Raw genomic sequence first — 11,348 nt, 5'->3', positions numbered from 1 at the left:
TGCCAGCTCTATTTCTGTCAAATCAGTCTTTTTCTCAGGCGGTGATATGCATCGTCGTAATTGTGAAACATGGAGCATGTTGTGCACGTCCGACAGCTCCAGGGGTAACTCCAACTGATATGCAACCGTACCCACTCGTGTCATAACGGGAAATGGACCAATAAATCTGGGTGCCAATTTCCCATGAGTCTGAAATCTCTTGATACCTTTCATAGGCGTGACTCGAAGGTATACATGTTCTCCGGGTTCAAAACTGATCTATCGGTGCTTTGCATCATAATAACTCTTCTGTCGAGATTTGGCCAACTGCAATCTGTCCCTGATTTCCTTGACTTGTTTCTCGGCTTCCAGCATGAGATCTATTCTGAAAATACGGCTATCTCTGGGTTGAGACCAATTTAAAGGAGTGCGGCACTTACAGCCATACAAAGCTTCATACGGTGACATCTTTTAAACTGGTCTGGAAGCTATTGTTATAAGAGAACTCGGCATACGGCAAATAGTCTTCCCATTTTGGGCCTTGGGCCAAAGCACAGGCTCGCAACATATCTTCGAGTATTTGATTTACCCGCTCTGTTTGTCCATCAGTCTGAAGATGATAAGCGGTACTGTATTTCAATTCTGTCCCCAAGGCTTGATGGAGACGGGACCAAAAAGCAGAGGTAAAAAGTGAACCTCGGTCAGAAGTGATGGTTCGGGGGACTCCATGCAGACTGACTATTCTGGATACATACAGTTGTGCAAGCTCATCTGCTCGATATGAGGTTCTGATCGGGATGAAGTGTGCTACCTTGGTTAATGTATCCACTATGACCCAGATGGCATCATTGCCCCGTCGGGTCTTAGGTAGTCCTGTGATGAAATCCATTCAGACATCATCCCATTTCCATTGTGACACTGGCAGCGGTTGGAGAAGTCCGGCTGGCTTCTGATGTTCTGCCTTCACTTTGTTGCATATGTCGCAACAGGCCACGAAATAGGCAATGTCTTTCTTCATTCCATCCCACCAGAATATTTGTCGAAGGTCTTCATACATTTTCGTACCTCCGGGGTGAATTGAATACGAGGATTCGTGGGCTTCTGACAGGATCTTCTGCCTTAAATTTGCTTGATTGGGTACACTAATCCTTCCCCGAAATCGGAGGGTACCGAGCTGATCCTTCAAGAAATCGGAAGTCTGACTGGCTCCCATATGCTTGGCATGTTTCTGCAGATCGGTGTCATCTGGCTGGGCTTTGCAGATCTCTTCCTCAAGGGTGGGGGTAACTTCCATAATATTAGCAAGGCCAGCCTCAACTATGACCAGGTTGAGTTGAGCAACCTCTTCTTTAAGTTCAAGAGGCAAAGATTCCAAGATGACATTTAAACTGACGGGCTTTCGACTGAGCGCATCGGCAACCACGTTGGCCTTACCCGGGTGGTAATTTATTCCAAGGTCATAATCCTTGACTAACTCAAGCCATCTTCGTTGACGGAGATTTAAATCTGGCTGAGTAAATATGTACTTGAGACTTTTGTGATCGGTAAAAATTTGGCACCTCTTCCCGATGAGATAGTGTCTCCAATTTTTTAAAGCATGAACCACCGCGGCCAATTCCAAATCATGAGTAGGGTAATTTCCCTTGTGGGGTCGTAGATGTCGTGAGGCATAAGCTACTACCTTGCCATCTTGCATAAGTATGCATCCAAGTCCTTGCATGGAAGCGTCGCAATACACATCAAAACTGCGGTAGATATCTGGAAGAGTCAATACTGGAGCAGTTGTCAGCCGTTTCTTTAACTCAGTGAAACTTTTCTCACAGTCCTCATTCCATTCAAACTTCTTATCCTTCTTGAGCAGCTCTGTCATGGGTTTAGCAATCTTGGAAAACCCTTCAATGAAACGACGGTAATATCCGGCTAATCCAAGAAAACTCCGGATATGAGATATGGTTGTGGGTGGCAACCAATCGAGTACATCCTTTACTTTGCTTGGGTCCACGGCTATACCTTCGGCGGATAGCACATGTCTAAGAAATCCAACTTGCTTGAGCCAGAACTCACATTTACTGAATTTGGCGTATAACTGATGTTCATGGAGTCGTTGTAACACTGCTCAGAGGTGTTCTCTATGCTCTTCTTCACTTCTTGAGTAAATAAGTATATCATCAATGAATACTACCACGAACTTATCGAGGAAGTCCATGAATACCTTATTCATCATGTGCATGAAGAAGGCAGGGGCGTTGGTGAGACCAAAAGACATAACTGTATATTCATAATGACCGTATCGAGTGGTGAACGCGGTCTTAGGAATATCCTCCTTTTTAATTTTGAGCTGATAGTATCCAGTCCGTAAATCAATCTTGGAGAATACCTTGGCCCCACTGAGCTGATCAAACAGGTCATCAATTCTTGGCAGTGGATATTTATTTTTGATTGTGACGCCATTCAGCTGACAGTAATCCACACACATGCGGAGGCTGCCATCCTTTTTGTCCACGAAGATAGCAGGTGATCCCCATGGTGAAGAGCTGGGACGGATATATCCTTTCTGGAGCATTTCATCAAGCTGCTTCTTTAGCTCCACTAATTCTGATGAAGGCATTCGGTAATACTTCTTGTATATTGGTGTGGTCCCGGGCACAAGATTTATTGCAAACTCAAGCTCTCGATCAGGTGGCATGCCTGGCAGTTCTTCTAGAAATACATCAAGAAACTCGCTGATCACCGGAATTACTTCCAATTCAGCCACTGCTGTGAAGACCATTTCCTTTGAGGGTATGCTTCTGCGAACATAAAATTTTGTAGTCTGCCCTTCTTGGCTGGTCAAAGTGACTTCTCGGGTCGCACAATTTATGCACACTTGATACTGAGTTAGCCAATTCATACCCAGGATAACATCCAACTTATCAAACTTAATAAGTATCAAAGAAATTGGAAAACAGATTCCGTTGACATTGACTTCCAGATTGCGGCAGACTAGATTGCTCCTGATTAGAGATCTCGGGGTTTGTACCAGCATATTTTTGCCCAAAAGCGAACAAGGAAATTTGTTTTGGGCAACAAAACTCCAAGAAATAAAAGAGAGGGAAGCCCCAGAGTCAAATAAAATCACTGCAGGTATGTTATTAACAGAGAACATACCAATGACGACTTCGGGGTTCTCTTGGGCTTCATCGGCGGAGATGTGATGAATGTATCCCATGATGTTGTGTTGGTTCGGGCATGCCTCCATACAATTGACTTGTGCTTGAATATAGCATTTGTCCGGTTGTTGTTGGGACACTGTTTGGCATAATGTCTGGTTTGCCCACAAGTGTAACAAGAATTGTTGCGCAGACGCTCCTCTTGCATTTGGTTGGGTGCGATATTCTTGACTTGGGTGGTGGTCTTGTTAACATTTTGTTGCCAATTGGGCTTGTATTCTACCTAAGTCTGTTGCCAGGTACGAGCCCTCTGCACTGGTTGTATTTCCTTCCTTGGCTCAAACTTGCACTTGTGATTGTTGTTGGCAGACTTATTACCCGATACAAGCTTGTGCTCTCTTTCAGCAATAAAAGCCTTGTTCACCAGGGTTTGGAAGTCTAGGAAATCGAACATACTAAGAGTACACCAGAGTTGCGGGTTTAATCCACCAAGAAATATGTCAATCTTTCTTTCTTCAGTGGCCACGTCATATAGGGAGTAACGTGATAGATGATTGAATTTCTGTAAATATTCTCCCACAGACTGACTTCCTTGGAGGAGCGCGAGAAATTCACGCTGCTTAGTCTTCATAATTCCCGCAGGGATATGATATTTCTGGAATCGTTCCTTAAATCTTGACCAGGTAATTTCTTAATCAGCAGACCACATGGCTCTTTCATTTTCCCACCATATGGCAGCAGCGCCTTCAAGATAATGTGTTACGAATGGAACCTTATCTCCTTCTTCAGTACGAGCAACCTCAAGCTTCTTCTCCATAGTTCTCAACCAATCATCTACAAGGGATCAATGGCCTGACTGAAACTGGGAGGCTTGGTCCTTTGAAAATCTGATAGCTTGGAGTGATGATCGGGCTGATTCCCATTCTGTCCAACCACAGCTTGTAAACTTCTTAATATTTCAATCAGATCATTATTCCATCTTTCCTCAAACATACGCGGAAGTTGTTCGGTGGAGGGCGGATTTGGCGGTGGAGGCGGTGGTGGAATGTACGGCTTGGGTGATTGTCCCGCCTGTCATGCGGAACGACGAACAGGAGAACCCTCGCGAATGTTGCTACTGCAGCCTCCCTGCGTCATCTTATTATGATTTTTCCCCAGGCAACGCAACCGAGATGAGAAGCATTCAAAGTAAACTGGGGAGAAGCCAGCAACAAAAGCCCGAGGAAAAACCGAAATGGCGAAGAAAATACGGTGAATAAAATAAGGTTCCAACATAATTATACATAGATTCATACATGAAAGATAACAACATGCCAGGTTCAACTACTCTCATACATGAAACGAAACATCATGACTCATACGACTACATCCGTACTCCATCCTGACGACTGCGAATACTCAGAAGCCCTACTGCTCTGCTGGTGCTGCGGGGTCCTCTCCTGAAGCGCACTGGGATCCTGAACTAACGGGGTTAACTGAGACCTCCGGGTTAAAGGTGACACGACGACGCTGCCTCGAGGGCTCTTCCTCCGGGGCAGGTGGAGGGTGAATCATCGGGGGTACAGGAGTGGCGAGAAGTGAAACCCACTCAGCAGGAGCACTAAGTGGACTCACTATCGCAGTGCCCGAGCTACTCGGAGGAGTAACCGGGGAAACAGGGGAAGTAGAACTGGCTGGAATATAGGGAGTAAACCCTACAAATGCTGGAGTAGTGATTGATCTAGCAGAGGCTAAAGCAGTACGGGCATGACTTAGCTCTCGAGCCAGCTCGTAGATCAGAAGATAGCTAGCAGTGATATAGCGAGAAAGGTGGCTAGCAACCCTATCAGACTCCGGATCAATGACAGGGAAACGGACACGACCATTATCGTGCAGAGAAGGATAGTAGTAGAAACCTGGGTGGTTCTGCATCCGGACTTCATTGTAGCGGAGCTCAACGAGTACCTCGAATGCAGCAAACTGGACGGCCTGAGAAGCGGTAGAAGCGTAACCGCTTCGAGAGGTACGAGTGTAAGTGCTGGAATCAGAACTGGTGCGCAGAGTAACCACGGCGTGATACTCATACACTGAGTCAGCTAGACGCTCCCGGTACACGCGATAGGCTGGGTGGTCACCGTGGGGGTACTGCCGATGCCACACGTTACGAAGGAGATGCGGTGACGTGTACGACATCAACTGCAACTGGCACAGATACAGCACCAGAGCCATCTACACTCACAACCATTAGCAGGTTAGCACAAAAATAAAATCAGTGCATGCAATGCAACAACCAGCTACAAATGCTACCGGCACTCAACTACAACTCGTATCTAGCGTCTGGTTACTTGTCATAGTCTAGCGTGGCCTACAGTCAGCACAACTCTGATACCAAGTGTTGTGGCACCCTGGCTCAGAGCAACCGGTTTACCATGCATTGCCAGCCCAGAGACCTTGTCTTCTGGCAACACACAACAACTTGGTACAGAAAACAACCGCTTTATTGATGCTAGAGGATCAGAGTTTATATTACAACAGTTAGCGAGGCCAAGCGGCACACACGGTGCGGCTGAACAATATGTACATTATTTCGAGAACATAAAGGGGCCTCGATAAAGACAACTACGCGACAGCGGAACGACGTCGTAGCGGAACTCCATAGCACAGGGTCACCGATGTGGACACGATCTAGACTCGGACAGCTCTCCTTTCCAACGAGACTTTCCTGAAATCTGGCATGACACACCAGGTCAGTACATTGAATGTAGTTGCAAGCTCACAACAAGCATAAACATAATGACAAACAATATCATGACAATTAACCAATTAATAACAATGCAACCATGTATCCAACATGCTGTGGCCATGCTCTTGTGATACTCGTCGATCGGACTGGCTTACCGAACATGACCATTTCCGGAGCACAAACGTGTCAAACCCCAAAACAATCTCGTGATCCTTACGGCGATCACAACCACGACCAATAAATGGCCCGTGATCCTTACGACGATCACAACCACGACCAATAAATGGTCCGTGATCCTTACGGCGATCACAACCATGACCACATCTGGTCCAACTCAACATGATGGCCTTTCTGCCACCACCACAGTGCAAACTTCATTCCTAGTGTGCAAAATTCATTAAATGTTGACCCATGGTGTGACCTACTTTCGAGCGTGTCCTTAACCGTGGACTCGGCTATCGATAGATTAATACACTCTATAGAGGTAGCGCACTGGACCCACACCACGGAACCCATGGCCTCGCACTCCCATTCGGGTGGACCAACGGCATTCCGACGAAACCACTCCATTGCCATGACACTCTCCCGGCCACTCTGACTCAATCCCCATCGGGCTAGTCCTGGGTGGCCTTGTGTCTACCTCAAGACACAACGAGCACCATCGTGGCCACGATCCACTCTGGGACCCGGTACCAAAAACTTAACAACGGGCTCACAAGGTTATGCCTGCTTACCGGGCCAGGGTACAGCATGCCCATAACCTTCCCTAGATGGAGGCACCGACCAGAGGCACGACAATGAAACGAATTAAGGCCGTCCCATACCGGCAAATGTGGTTGCACTAGGAAAGACTTGATTTAGCAGCACCATGACCCGGTCAACAACATATTCAAGTTGAGTTATTATCAGGTTCAACTTAAAGTGAAAGTAACCGGCGTCATAATGCCATGACATGCATCACCAACATATGCATCATATGTCAATGAAAATAACTGAGTCAACTACGCTCTCGATGAGCAATCAACAACTCATGATACTTCTCTAGTTAAGATCAAACCTCACTTTAACCAGAATCTTTTCTATCAAATTTATCACTTTTTCATCATGCAAAAATAATCTCAGTAATTATTTATCTCCATAACCATATTATCTTCTCATTACTCATGACTAAATCCTTGTTAGCTTATCTACTAGATTCACTTCAAACTTTTTGTAAATCAAGCATATTTAATATAACAAGCATCTAACAGAATATAATTAACATATTAATAATTTAAATGCATGAATAATCATTAGTTCAAGTAGGAAAATCACAAATATTGAAGTGGCACTATGAAAATGTTGCTGTGGCTTGCCTTAGTGCAGATGAGGTTCACAAGCCTCCTGGTGATCCTCAAGACAAGCCTGCTCTTCTGAAAATAAATAAAAACACAAAAAGAAATCATCAAGAAACCTTCTGAAATTCACCAGAAAATCTAGACAGCAGGGAAAAATCCCATCTTTGGTGAGCTACTAGATTTTTGGACAAAGAACACAACGCAAAAAAGAATCAATGCATTTGGACTTTTAGATAAAAAGTTATGGTTGTTTGAAGTTTTTTGGATTTAAATGAAATATGAATAAAAATAAAACAGACTGGGGAGTGGGGGTGACGTCGAAGGCGTAAAAAGCCCAGGGCGCCACCACTCGTACCGCTTCGCGCGCGTATAGAGTGGCTGACTAGCGGGCCCCGCTAGTCAGGTGAGGTGGAGGGGGAGAGGGAAACAGGGAGCGGCGGAGCTTCGCCGGAGCGCACGCTGGTGGCGAGGGCTCTTGGGCCAAAATGAGAGGGAGGATCGATAGAGGAGACGGAGGCGCACCTGCCCATGCCCGTAGCGTGGCTAGGGGTGGTCGAACGACGTCGGAAACAACCTCTCCAGCGGAGGCAGAGCGCAGCGGTAGCCGGAGACAAAGACGACGGCGGCGAGGGGCGGCTCCAGGGGCTCCAACCGGGCGGAACGGCTCCACCGGAGAGTGGCGGTGGCCCTGGCAGGGTCGCCCTAGCCTGGGAGGTGCTGGAGCTGCGGGGACGACCCGAGGGGATCGCCGGCGAGCTCGAGCTCGGGGCCGGCAGCCCGCGGCCTGCCCGGCCGGGCTACGGCTTCCTACTGGCTTGAGGGGTGTGTGGGAGTGGATGCGGGTGCTCGAGGAGGCTGGGGGTGGCTGCTACGTCTTGAGCTTGCGTTGGTTTTCCTTGAAGAGGAAAGGGTGATGCAGCAATAGTAGCGTAAGTATTTCCCTCAGTTTTTGAGAACCAAGGTATCAATCTAGTAGGAGGATCCTCAAAAGTCCCAGGCACCTACACAAACAAACAAAGAACTCACAACCAACGCAATAAAGGGGTTGTCAATCCCTTCACGGCCACTTGCGAAAGTGAGATCTGATAGAGATAGTATGATAAGATAAATATATTTTTGGTATTTTATGATATAGATTGGAAAAGTAAAGATGCAAATAAAAGTAGATTGAAAGCTTATATGATAAAAGATAGACCCGGGGGCCAAAGGTTTCACTAGTGGCTTCTCTCAAGATAGCATAAGTATTATGGTGGGTGAACAAATTACTGTCGAGCAATTGATAGAAAAGCAAATAATTATGAGATTATCTAGGCATGATCATGTATATAGGCATCACGTCCGCGACAAGTAGACCGACTCCTGCCTGCACCTACTACTATTACTCCACACATCGACCGCTATCCAGCATGCATCTAGAGTATTAAGTTCATAAGAACAGAGTAACACATTAATAAAGATGACATGATGTAGAGGGATAAACTCATGCAATATGATATAAACCCCATCTTTTTATCCTTGATGGCAACAATACAATACGTGCCTTGCTGCCCCTACTGTCACTGGGAAAGGACACTGCAAGATTGAACCCAAAGCTAAGCACTTCCCCCATTGCAAGAAAGATCAATCTAGTAGGCCAAACCAAACTGATAATTCGAAGAGACTTGCAAAGATAACTCAATCATACATAAAAGAATTCAGAGGAGATTCAAATATTTCTCATAGATAAACTTGATCATAAACCCACAATTCATCGGATCTCGACAAACACACCGCAAAAAGAGTTACATCGAATAGATCTCCACAAGAGAGGGGAAGAACATGGTATTGAGATCTAAAAAGAGAGAAGAAGTCATCTAGCTAATAACTATGGACCCGAAGGTCTGTGGTAAACTATTCACAACTCATCGGAGGGGCTATGGTGTTGATGTAGAAGCCCTCCATGGTCGATTCCCCCTCCGGCGGAGCGCCGGCGAAGGCTCCAAGATGGGATCTCGCGGATACAGAAGGTTATGGCGGTGGAAATTGTTTTTCGTTGGCTCCCTGGATGTTTTCGGGGTACGTGGGTATATATAGGAGGAAGAAGTAGGTCGGTGGCCGCCCGAGGGGCCCACGAGATAGGGGGGCGCCCTGTAGGGGTGGGCGCGCCCTCCACCCTCGTGGCCGCCTCGATCGCTTCTTGACTTGCACTCCAAGTCCTCTGGATCACGTTCGTTCGAAAAATCACGCTCCCGAAGGTTTCATTCCGTTTGGACTCCGTTTGATATTCCTTTTCTTCGAAATACTGAAATAGGCAAAGAAACAGCAATACGGGCTGGGCCTCCGGTTAGTAGGTTAGTCCCAAAAATGATATAAATGTGTAAAATAAAGCCCATAAACATCCAAAACAGGTAATATAATAGCATGGAACAATCAAAAACTATGGATACGTTGGAGACGTATCAGTACCCAAGTGGTTAAGTCCAAATGAAATGATTCAAAAACTCCAAACTCAAATCCAAATCAACTGAAAACCAGGCAAACAAGAGAGGGCAAAAACCAGGCTGTCACACCTTAATATACCACCTATCGAAGAAACACATGGTCTTGATAACTCGACAAAGGTAGTAAGCGTAAATTCTCTCTATAGATATGATAAAGTTGAAATCCCGTCTACATTACAAAAAAAATACACTTCCGTGATGATACATGTTTGTCACAGTAGGTCGCATTTTTTGCCATGCATGTACATCCATGACAAATTTATGACAGAATCAAGATAGTCATACCTGTGCTGTCGTAGAAGTGTTCCATGACATTACCAAAATTATCATCACGGAAGTGTCCACTTCTATGACGATAAATCGCGCGTCACAGAAGTGCTTTCGTCAAGGGTGACCGACACGTGGCATCCACCATAACGGAACGCCGTTAAGCTATCGGGTCGGGTTTTGGATCCGTAACACGTTAACAGCCCCGACCAATGGGGATTTTCCACGTGTAAAATCATCATTGGCTGGAGGAAACACGTGTCGGCTCACCGTTGGGACAGATGTCATCCACTCATTGGACAGAAGGCGCCTATGATACGTCAACACATGGCACAGCCCAACAGAGGCCCATTCCTGTGAAAAGGCCGGCCCATTTGACTTGGTCAAAAGGTGGCGGGCCGGCCCATGTAAAGCCTGTTAACGGTTGTTCGCATATAGCCCATTTACAACCCGCTAACCCAAGGCCCGTTACACCCTATCCGAATTAGGCCCAGTAGCGTCATCTGGGCCACCCAATATGATTCCAGCCCATTTTCACTTCTGGCCCATGTATGGCCCATGACGTCTTTCGGCCCATATGAGGCCCTATGTAACTCTTGGCCTATTAACGGCCCATGGTGAAACTGGCCCGTAATGAACAGTGTATTACTTTACACCCATTAACGGCCCGTGGTGAAACTGGCCCATAATGAACAGTGTATCACTTTATACCCATTAAGGGCCCGTTATTCCATTGGGCCATTTCCAGCCCATGTTATCTTTCGGCCTTCTCAGAGCCCATTTATTCTTGGGCTCATTTCCAGCATTCGTTTACTTATGGCCCGTTACTGTCATTTTCTGCTTATGGGCCAAATTCAGCCCGTGGTTACAGTCGGCCCGTTTGTGGTCCGTTAACACGTTGGGCCGTTTTCATAGCGTCATGAAATACGGCCTATTAACGATGGCCCATTATGGTCGGCTCATGAACGGACGATTCCAACTCTAGCCCGTTTACGACCATAATGCGGCCTGTTATTGGCCCATGTTCGGCCAATCGATCATACTGCCCGTATAAGGCCCATTGATGATATGACCCGTAGAAGGCCCATTGTTTCTGCGACCCGTAGAAGGCCCATTGTTTCTACGGCCCGTGGAAGGCCCACTATTTATATGGCCCGTAGAAGGCCCACTGTTTCTACGGACCGTACGTCTAGTGTCACTACAGTAAATATTAGCCCATGGTTACTGTGGCCTAGTTTTAAAAAATAGGTTATTGCAGCCACTAGCAAACCGCAGAAAAAGAACTGCACTGACTACAAGCAAACAAATAAACAAGACAACAAGGAAATAAATAAGAAAGCAACTTACACTAGGCTATCACGGCTATTACACATATTACATCCACTGGGCATCAAAGTTCGCCACCAGTGCAAAT

The sequence above is a fragment of the Triticum aestivum genome, chromosome 1B, assembly GCF_018294505.1.
Source record: "Triticum aestivum cultivar Chinese Spring chromosome 1B, IWGSC CS RefSeq v2.1, whole genome shotgun sequence".
Lineage (NCBI taxonomy): Eukaryota > Viridiplantae > Streptophyta > Magnoliopsida > Poales > Poaceae > Triticum > Triticum aestivum.
Note: the sequence above shows the minus strand (reverse complement) of the source record.